The following is an 11217-nucleotide window of genomic DNA, read 5'->3' as shown; positions in this document are numbered from 1 at the left end:
TCTGATGATTCGAATGAGTTAAAGACAGTAATTGGATACAAATAAAATTTCCTTTTACTTTCTCATTCTGATTTCAGCTTGTTTAGTAAACCAATACAGAAACCAAAGTTCCACATGTTTTTGAGGCTTTTGAGGCTATCCAAATAGCCTCTAATATGTCTCATATAAACAATTTTAACCATTATAGTTCTATAATATCAGTTGATTACTGATAGGCTGATTCTGTTTCATTATTTTTCCCGATATTTTGGCCATATATTTTATTTTAAAATATATTTGAGAGTCAATTTAACTTCTTGCCTACATAAGATGTTAGCATTTTCTATAGGTAGCCTCAAAAATGATTAATTGAGGGCAGCGTCGGTGCCTCTGTGGTCTAGAGCCACCTTTAGCCCAGGGCGTGATCCAGGAGACCCGGAATCAAGTCCCGCGTTGGGCTCCCTGCATGGAGCCTGCTTCTCCCTCTGCCTGTGTCTCTGCCTCTCTCCCTCTCTCCCTCTCTCTCTCTCTCTCTCTGTGTTTTTCATGAATAAATAAATAAAATCTTTAAAAAAATGATTAATTGGGGCAAAATAAAAAATTCATAATACTGGATTTTATTATACAGAAAGATTATTTCTTTTACACTTCTCAGTAGCCATTTAAATATTTCTTCATATAAATTTCATCAATTTTTGCTAGCTTATTTTTACATCTTTTATATATGGATATCTTTGTATTACATTGAATTTACTTAATGATGGCTATTTAGACATAGGGAAGGTATGAATTTTTTAATAGCTTTACTGAAATATTATCTACATACTGCAAAATTCACTCATTTAAGTACATAATTCAATAGTTTTTAGTATTTCTCAAAGTTGTGAAACCATACCACAACCTAATTTTAGAACATTTTTATCACCCAAAAAGAAATCCAATGCTCATAAACAGTCCTGCTCTTATCCCTTTTATTCCTAGTGTGTTAAGTGATGATACCATCAGACCGTTTTACCAAATGCTTTTTCTGCATGTATTCAGATTATTACCACGTGGTTTCTGTCCTTTATTATATTAATGTAGTATATTACATTAATTGGTTTTCATATGTAAATCGTATTTGGCATGGTGTATACTCCTTTTTATGTGTTGAATTTGTTGTTGATCATTTGTGCATCAAGATTCAAAAAATATATTGGTTCATAGTTTTATTTTCATACTGACTTTGTCTGGTTTTGGTATCAGGATAATACTGGCCTCATAGAATGAGTTTAAGTTTTCTTTTCTCTTCCATTTTTTGGAATAGTTATGAAAGTGGTATCAAATTCTTCTTTAACTGTTCAATAGAATTCACCAGTAAAGTCTTACACCCAAGCTTTTCTTTGAGTGAAGTTTTAAAATTACTTATTAAACTCCTGTTCTTTTCCTAGGTCTTTTCAGATTTTCTACTTCTTCTTCAATCAGTTTCCACAGTTTCTCTCTCTCCTCTCTCTCTCTCTCTCTCCCTTGCTCTATCTCTCATAAAGATTTTATTTTTAAGTAATCTCTACACCCACCATAGAGCTTGAACTTCCAACTCTAAGATCAAGAGCCACATCCTCTACAGACTGAGCCAGCCAGGCACTCCTCCATTGTTTGTCTTATTTGATTTTTCCATTTCATCTTTCTTTCTAGGAATTTCTATGAATTTTTCCATTTCATTTGAGTTATATAATTTGTTAGCATACAATTGTTTATTGTTGTCCCTTATAATCCTCTTAATTTTTGTAAAGTAGGTAGCAACATTCCCTATTTCATTCCTGAGTTGAACAATATGAGTCTTCTCTTTTTTTTTTTATTGGTCAGTTTAGCTAGGATTTTGTCACTTTTGTTGATCTTTTCAAAGATCTAACTTTTGGCTTAGTTGATATTTATCTATTGTTTTTGTATTTTTTATGTCTTTAATTCCACTCTGATTTTTACTATTTTCTTCCTTTTGTTTGCTTTGGATTTAGTTTGCTTTCTTTTTCCTTTAGCTTCTTAAAATGGAAGTTTAGACCACTAATTTGACAACTTTCTTATTTTTTAATATACTAAATTTTTATACCTATTGTCACAGCTAAAATTTCCCCTAAACATTGTTTAGTGATAGCAGTCACAGTGTATAAGCTTTTCTTATTCTTGTCTATAATGAAAATTATTTCACCATGATTTTTAAATTTGACTCAAAGTAATAGAGCCATGTAGACACATGTTAAATATTATTTATATTTTATATACTATGGTGTTAAGAAAATGTCTGGATCGTATCAATTGTTTTGCATGATCTTACAAGATAAATATATATTTTCTGCCTCACTATCAACCTCAATGGCCTGGGCTGAGGCTACCAGCTGCTGAGACTCTGAGAAAGTTGATAAGTAGAATTTTCATTTGGGGAGTTTGCAAACTTAGGATGGGGGATCAGATGTTGGCTAGCAAAAAGTGAAAAAGAAACAAAAAGAAAAAACTAATGTCCAAACATAGATGTAGCCAATGCCAAAATGAAAATTGAACTGGAATTGGAATCATAGGATTTCTAAAAATTATTTGCAAGACTTATTATTTCTCCACTGGGATTGTTTTTTTAGGTATTTAGGTCTTATTTCAAGTCTTAAAAAATGAATTAGCACAATTTGTGAAAGGTAAAGGTATATTAAAGCATTTATGAAGTATTGATGATAGCAGCAAAAAAAGATACAACTATTTTCTAGAAGAAATTTTATCCTTCAGATATAATAAGATAAAAATACAGAAAAGAATTATGTCCCTTCTTTATGAGTTCGGGTTGATTAGATGGATTGTGAGTCTCAAAAAGTTACATATTGCCATTTTGGCTTAATTTGTCCTTTATTTTGGATAGAAGGAATCTGTTTTGCCAATCAATAAACTGTAATATGTCATTTTAACTTAAATGAGAATTACCTCCTATTGCTAGTTCAATGTCCTGCTGTTACCCTTGTTCTCCAGCTAGGACACAGCATGGACATTTGCTCTCAGATTGACATTCATATGGAAACATTAATTGCTCATTTGGTGATAAAGATACTCTTTCTCTTCTTCTGGAGACTGCTGCATTACCTCCTATCCTGTCATTTTATAGTTTGTACAGATGTCTAGATCCTTCTACAATAGGTACCGTTACTCTGCTGATACTTGATGATTTGTATAAAACAAACTCAGATAGGAATCTTCTCAACTACAGATAATATTGAGTGTGCTTTGGTTAGTTAACACTTGCAATTAATCTAAAGCCTTCTCTTATAATTTAAGATTTGAGAATTTTGTTTATTGTTAAAATAGTGGTATCTATTATTTATTCTTGATAGGTGAAGAGCATTTCTTTTCCTAATCATTTAATCCTGTGAGTTGTGGGCCATTATTATCTACTTTTTACAGATGATGAAATTCAGGCTTACAGAAATGAATTCATTTTCCCAGGATCTTACAGCTCTTATAAGGTAAAGAGAACATTCAAAACCAGAGTTCCTGAGCCTGTTTTCTTAATCTGTAAACTCAGATTCTTCCTAACCACGCCTTCTATTATTTCTTCATTAGTTGTTTCATGCTATGGATTAGAGGTTTCACTAGGAAGACAGCAATAGGAAAAGGGAGAGGAAATTCAAATGAATTCCTCTTTGAATCATAGAAAAGAAATATCATTATAGTGATAAGAAAATGTTCCAGGTTTTGACATCTTGTGTATTTTCAAATAAATAATTTTCACTTTTGCAAACCTGTAAAACTGAATCAAAATGTCCATTCATCCTATCATTGTTGCTTCATTTTATTGGGATGTAAATAATTTCAGTTTTGCAATTGTTCCTTACTTATGTCAAAGTTGTGGTGAGAGAGACTAAGCTTTATTAACATCTTCAATGACAGGCATTTAAAAGCAAAATATTGGAGGAAAGACATGGATATATGGTCATTTGTTCTATTTCTCTTCCATGTTGCCCTATAATATACTTATTTTCCTTATTAATTTCCCTTCACATCCTATACTCATCCAATTTCTGTTTCTTTGAAATCAGTGATAGAAGTGAAAGATTTATTTTTCCTGGAAGCCAACAGAAGAAAGATAATTTATTTCATTCGACAAATATTTATTAAGCATCTGTTATATTTTAGGCACTAGGGATACAGTAGTTAAAAAAAAAGAAAGGTCTCTATTCTTCTGGAATTCACATTGTAAAGACCAGAAGGCAATAAAGTCTGAATATTCTGAAGTGGATTTCTCTAGCTTTTATTTGTGAAATTGAACGTTAGGAAAAGTGTGACCAGATTTCATCTCTTTGGTAAACAAATATTTCCAAGGGTTGAATTTACCACCGCAGATCTCTGTGAGACAAACTTTGGTTTCATGGTTTGGCTTAATAAGTTATTCATAATTTTTTTAAAAATCTGATAGAACAAATTATGAAATGAGCCATTTTTCTCCTTTAGCATAATGACTGAATGTAGCAGAATTTAACAAAAGAGTTCTTTGACTTTATAACAAGGTGATATTCCTTATATTATGGATATTACTGTCCTGTTTATGGACAGATAGTATAGTTTAGGAAGGTGATCTATCACATAATTCACGGTGACATTTACTTAAACAGGGACAATATCTGCTCTCCTCTAAAAATAAATAGTCCTGATGAATCTCTAGTAAACTAAAATTATGATTCTGATTCATATACAGGATGAGATATATACAAAAATACTTCAAGGCTTTTAAGTATCATCCAAATGTTACTTATTATTATGAAAGACCTCGTCAAAGTCACACAAAGTGGGGAGCCAGAAGAAAATCCAGGTTTGTTTTTTAGACTAGGGCTTATTCTATTGCATGACCCTTACTTATAAGTACCTGAGCCTTAAAGATGCATAAGGCACAGTGGATAAGCTTTCTTAGTTTGGTCACTTAATTTTAAAAACTTTATTTCCATTCTATAAGAGTGACTCAATTTGCCAATATATAGACCCATTTAAGATTTTAAAGTTAAAGAAAGTAAGTAGTGGCTTTTAAAATATGTCTGTCATGTGGGCCAGACTTGAAATAGTTTGGGAAATGAAATGCCAAAAATATCACATTTTCCAATAATGAATCACTATTTGTCTCTGTGCTAAAACTTGGCTTTTAAGGAAGAAATTTTTAAAACTCTAATTACAGCTTACAGAAGCAAAAAGGTCAAAAAAGTGATGTTTAGTAGCTTAATGGGATTTTTTATTGAACCAATACAGCTTTATGAGGAGGTTTTCTTCCTTTCAAAAGGCTATACAAACCAATATCACCAGTTAAAAATTGTGAATGTGTCATGCTAACACGCTATTCAAATCAATTGTCAAGCCCTTGAGTACCTAAGTTATACACAAAAAAAAGGTTAAGACAGATTTTCTAGGTAAGTAAATATATGAAATGTTGGGAATGCATGAAAATCTCTCTTGAAATTGAGAAGTGAAAATGTTACAAACCATTTCTGTTTCAATGAACCTACATTTAGTGATGCAAAATCACTACTTGGTTATAATGAAATTGAAAGCAGAACTGATTTCTTCATTTCATTGGTTGAATAAGTCAACTCTGCAAAATATTTCTTTAGTACAAGTAGGTAAGAGTCACAATTCCTTTTACAGACTTTCACTTGTTATAACTTATTCTTTTACTTGTGGGATTTGTATTCTACTCTTGTATACTTGTAACGAATGTGTTACAACTTTGTCACTGTTCTTAAGCTAAGATGGGAAGTGATATGATCATAGTACTCTAGAAAGTAATCTTAAATATTGGTTTAACCCACAAGGAAGTTATAGTTTATGTAAGATATGGTGTCAGTATTAATATTTTTAAGCGTCATTTTGGAGTCTAGAAGCCCTACTTAAAGGGCTTTCTACTGTTTCTCCCATATTATTATAAACTTTGAACATATTAGATTACCTTTTCTAATTTCCAAAAGTATCCTGTGTTAGAACAAGAAATACTAACTACTGTAAAAAGCAACTACCAAATCTCAGTGCCTTGATAAAAATTTCTTTCTCACATTGCTTTTGGCTGCAAGTTAGCTAGTTCTCCTTCAAGAATGTCTCAGGAATCTAGGATCCTTCCATTATATAACATTGCCATCTTAAAAACATGGCCTCCATGGTAACCACAGAAGGAAGAGAATAGGCAAGCACACAGGAATTTTTAGGGCAGACTTCAAAATGAATACATTAGTTCTATCTACCAGTATTAGCCAGAATCTAGTCATGTGGCATAATCGAACTTTAAGGGAGACTCAGAAATAGTCTTCCTCCGTGTTCAGTGAGAAAAAAGAAAAACGAAGGAAAAAAGGATTTTGTCACAATCCCTAAACAAAAAGTCTGCAACTCATAAACTTTTCAGATTGTCATCAGAATCCTTGAAACCCGGTTATTGGTGGTAGGAGGGGGAGATATTGGGGATAGATAAATGCACCAAGCAAGGCATATAAAGATGTTTGATAAGAGCTGTCAATCCCTGCCTGGCATCCCTCTCAAAAGTCCCCATGGATTGACTTTAGAACAATTTGATCTGGTCCACAGAGAACAAAGACCTTCCAAATTTTCTAAATATCTTGATTTCTACTTCATAAAGAGGCCAGATGTCTTTAGTGGAGACAACAGGAGGGAACAAACAAACTGCCCAAAATTTAAACTGTTAATAGAAATAAATGCTTTTTTGTTGAGATACAAATGTACACAATTCTGAATCACTCTTATTTAGCTGCATTTTAAAATAAACTACGGTATGGTCATATTGAGTCCTGCTGGGAATCTAGTGAACTGATAAACCAATACCTCAAAGAAAGGAAAAATGAAAATTAAATTAGAAGTAAAAATTAACAAGAACTGAGGGCATTTCAAAAATAAATTTTCACCTTATCAGTTCCTTTCAAAGACTCCAATGATGGGTATTGTTATGAATGGAAGAAGTGATTTTCTTTTCAAAGTTTTCCATTCAGCAAGATGACAAAAGTATCTGAAATTACAGATCTGAACTCACCGAGAATCAATGCTTTTCCTGCTGGCAACTTAGCAGCTTTTGTAATTGATGTGACAGTTTCATTTCCCCACTGCCACAGATAATCGGCATGTTACTCCATCTCTCAAGCAAATCTAAAAAAAAAAATTCAGTTTTACTTTTTAGGAGATATTAACATTCTCCAAACAAAATATGGTGGCAATGACAGACAACAGATTCAAGGCTTTGACAACCTCCTGCTTTATATAATACAAAACAAAAAGTTGTCATTCAATGTGGCTTCATCAACATACCTAATAACTGCCTTGACAAAACAACTGTTTATTTAAAATCCTTCTCTAAGGGCTTTTTACAAAGGGTTCTCCTTAGCACAGGGTCAGGTAGACATGAATGAAGGTACACATGTGCTCATACCTTGACCATCAACATTCCAGACTTATTTTTTCTTGCTTCAAAAATAGTCCTTTAACAGCAACAGAAAACCACTCACACCTTGACCTATCTTACATCATCTTATTTCACCCTTTTTTCACCACATACCTTGAACTTAAGCCTCCACTGAATTCACTGTTTCAGAAATACACAATAATCTTTCACATTTCCAGGTCTTTCTGCACTAGCTATTTTCTTAGCTTGGAATATATTTTATCAGTCAGAATTAGTCATGTTTCAGTAACAGATGACTCTTCACTTATCAGTGTCTTAAAACAATAAAAATTTATTTTTACTCATGCCATGTGAATTGCTGAGGCTTATCCCATCATTGTCATTCTGACACAAGGTCGATTGAAACTTCATCTCAAATTGCACTCCTGTGATCAGAAATGAGAAAGGACCCTGGCAAATAATACATTGGCTCTTAATTTTTTTTGCCTGACTGTGTCAATCACTCATTCTATTCACATTTTATAGGCCAAAAAAAGCACATGGCTATTTCTAAATTGAAAGGGGATTAGAAGTGCAATCCTACCCTTGAAGAAAGAAAATGAGGTAATTTTATTGAGCAGAGCTAATGACTACTCCATGAACTTTTCCAGTAGGTGAATTCTCACTTTTCAAGATCTAAACAAATGTCACCTCCTCTGAGAAGTCTTCCATCATATCTCAAGATAATTACTTGCCTTTTTATCTTTACTGTCCAAATATTTGGTACAGACTTTCTTGAAATACTTACCATATTATGATAATCTATTATCATGCCTATATTACACTGAATTATACTGCCTTACACTGAAAATTCTTAATTCACACTTTTCTGCCAAGTGCCTGTATAGTTGAAGCACATGCTGGTTGTTTGCCAATGCTCCTTGTTGAAAGTTTATTTTTCCATTCTCCTCATTAGACTATAAGCTCACTGAGGACATAGACTGTGTCTTTTTGCACAGACCTAAACCTAGTATCTTGTAACAGTACCTGGCACTAATGGTTACCAACTAGATGTTGAATGAATTTATTAAATGATTAATTATTTTTGTGATTGCACCATATTGTATGTATTATTATGATGGGTTAGGTTAATGCTGCAGTAACAAAACAGTTCCAAAATTTTTGATAAGTTCAGCAAAAGTTTATGAATTGTTCATGGTATATATTCTACATAAGTGGGCAAGGAGCTCTGTTTCATCTACTCAGTTAGGGACCTAGGCTGATCTAAGGCTCTCTTATAGGTGAATCATCTGTGACTCAAAGCGTTTTCAGTTACCCTGGCAGATGAATGAGAAACTGGAGAATCACAGATGCTTTTTTCCCCCAAAAGATTTATTTGTTTAAGAGAGAGAGAAAGTGAGAATAGGGGGATGGGGGGAGGGAAAGAGAGAGAATCTTCAGCAGACTCACAATCAAGCACGGAGCCAGATACAGGGCTTGATCCCATGACCTGAGATCGTGAGCTGAACCGAAATCAAGAGTCAGATGCTGAACCAACTGAAACACCCAGGCGCCCCCACAGATGGCTCTTTAATTATTCAGGCTAGAAATGACCTATCACACTTCCACTTACATTTTTTCATTAGCCAGAACTGATCATATGGCTCTATAAACTGCAGAGGGCTGGGAAACATAGAGGAACAAACGGGATACTTGGTGTGCATTACTGTTTCTGTCACACGGTTGAAGACAATATGGAAAATAAAATGTAAGTAAATAATATAATCACATTCCTTTACCACTTTCCAAGTGAGAAGATGCCTGAATTCAATGGTTGGTATAAAATGCCTATAGAGTTGAGAAAGAAAAGAATTACCTTGTGTGTTTGGGAAATAATTCTTTTAAATTAAAATGAATCTGCCCTTTCAACTTTCTGTTTAATGTGTGTGTGTGTATATATATATATATATATATATATATATATATATATATACATATATATATATATATAAAACAATAAGAACTACACAATAGCACTTAGAAGCTAAGAATAATATTTAGATTTATTCTAGAGACTGGAGAAAATTTACAACACTATAGAAATCAACAGGTTTTGGCAGAAAAATACTAGTCTTTGTATGCTCTGGTTCTGTTTCAGCAGAGGGGTCTAGGAGGGAATACTTGCTCAACTTCCACACATATCCCCAGCTTAAGGGTAATGAAATTTCACTAACCAGAAGTTTTTTTCATTATTTTATAAGTATTATTTCATTAGGTAGTCATAATTATGCCTTATTTTCTCTATGGTTGCAAGTCTTTTTATTATCATTATAAGTCTTTTATTTATTTTTTAATACATTTATTTTTTATTGGTGTTCAATTTACCAACATACAGAATAACACCCAGTGCTCATCCCGTCAAGTGCTTCCCTCAGTGCCCATCACCCATTTACCCCCACTCCCCGCCCTCCTCCCCTTCCACCACCACTAGTTCATTTCCCAGAGTTAGGAGTCTTTATGTTCTGTCTCCCTTTCTGATATTTCCCACACATTTCTTCTCCCTTCCCTTATATTCCCTTTCACTATTATTTATATTCCCCAAATGAATGAGAACATATAATGTTTATCTTTCTCCGATTGACTTACTTCACTCAGCATAATACCCTCCAGAAGTGGACCCTGAACTTTATGGTCAACTAATATTCGATAAAGGAGGAAAGACTATCCATTGGAAGAAAGACAGTCTCTTCAATAAATGGTGCTGGGAAAATTGGACATCCACATGCAGAAGAATGAAACTAGACCACTCTCTTTCACCATACACAAAGATAAACTCAAAATGGATGAAAGATCTAAATGTGAGACAAGATTCCATCAAAATCCTAGAGGAGAACACAGGCAATACCCTTTTTGAACTCAGCCACAGTAACTCCTTGCAAGATACATCCATGAAGGCATTATAAGTCTTAAACTCAGCTAACCCATAAGCAGACAGGTGGGAGCCTTGTTTTCTAGGATATCCTCTTTAGAGTGTATCATTTAGATGTTTTCATCTGGACAAAGTATTGGATATTGCCTTGGATGTTCTTTTCTGTATAAAATACAAGTTGGCAGCAAAGATGTAAATTTTATAACACTGTATTGGAGTTATATTAGTTGTGATGCTAACAAGTGTGCAAAAGTGGTTAGTATGTTGTATTCTTAAACCAGCTCCTTTAGCTATCAGGATCAGAGAAAGATATTCTACTGCAATGAAAAGGATGGTGGGGGCTGATTCGATGAACATATATCCTCTGTGGTTGTAGATAATTCTGGCTAGATCATTTCACACTCAAGGATAAGTAAGAACAAAGCAAAACAAATAAGAACTATAAAAAAATGTACTTCAAGATATTTTAAAGCAATCTGAATGTAGAATATTCCTACGTTTTGTTTTCTCCCCACCCTATTTTGATAGCAACCTTTCTATACTTTAAGCTGTTTTTTTAAAACTTCTTTGAGACTTTTCAAAGCTTTCATTTCGTTTTTTATAGATATAATTCTCATTCATCCCACATTCAAGACTCATGGGCTTATTTATTTAATTAAATTATATGATTACTATAGCAAGTGCTTAAGCTATCTACTGCTGTATAACAAAAGACTTAGAAGCTTACAACCACAATTTGATTTTTTTTTACAATTCTGAATCTGAACAAGGCTCAAGTGGGTGATTCTTCTTCCCTAGGTGGTATATTCTGGGACTGGCATGTCTCATGCCTCAGTTAGGATTGCTGAAATAGCTAGGGAGTGACAAGGCATCTCTCTCCCTGTGGCTTCTCCAGTGGGTTATCTTGGGTTATAGCATGGTGGTCTCAGAGTAT

The 11217-nt window shown here is 33.5% G+C and overlaps 1 protein-coding gene across 36 annotated transcripts in view; it reads right to left on the bottom strand.

The window, feature by feature from the left end:
* Nucleotides 1-11217, bottom strand: part of GNGT1 (G protein subunit gamma transducin 1) — a 346832-nt gene that overhangs the window by 97519 nt on the left and 238096 nt on the right. For all 36 annotated transcript variants that reach the window (XM_049093550.1, XM_049093559.1, XM_049093560.1 and 33 more), the window contains one exon: nt 7010-7122. The gene's annotated coding sequence lies outside the window, so the exon portion shown is untranslated. The remainder of the gene's footprint in view (nt 1-7009; nt 7123-11217) is intronic.

Source organism: Canis lupus, chromosome 14 (genome assembly GCF_003254725.2).
Source record: "Canis lupus dingo isolate Sandy chromosome 14, ASM325472v2, whole genome shotgun sequence".
Lineage (NCBI taxonomy): Eukaryota > Metazoa > Chordata > Mammalia > Carnivora > Canidae > Canis > Canis lupus.
The sequence above is the reverse complement of the archived record's forward strand: the minus strand, read 5'-3'. Positions and strand labels throughout refer to the sequence as shown.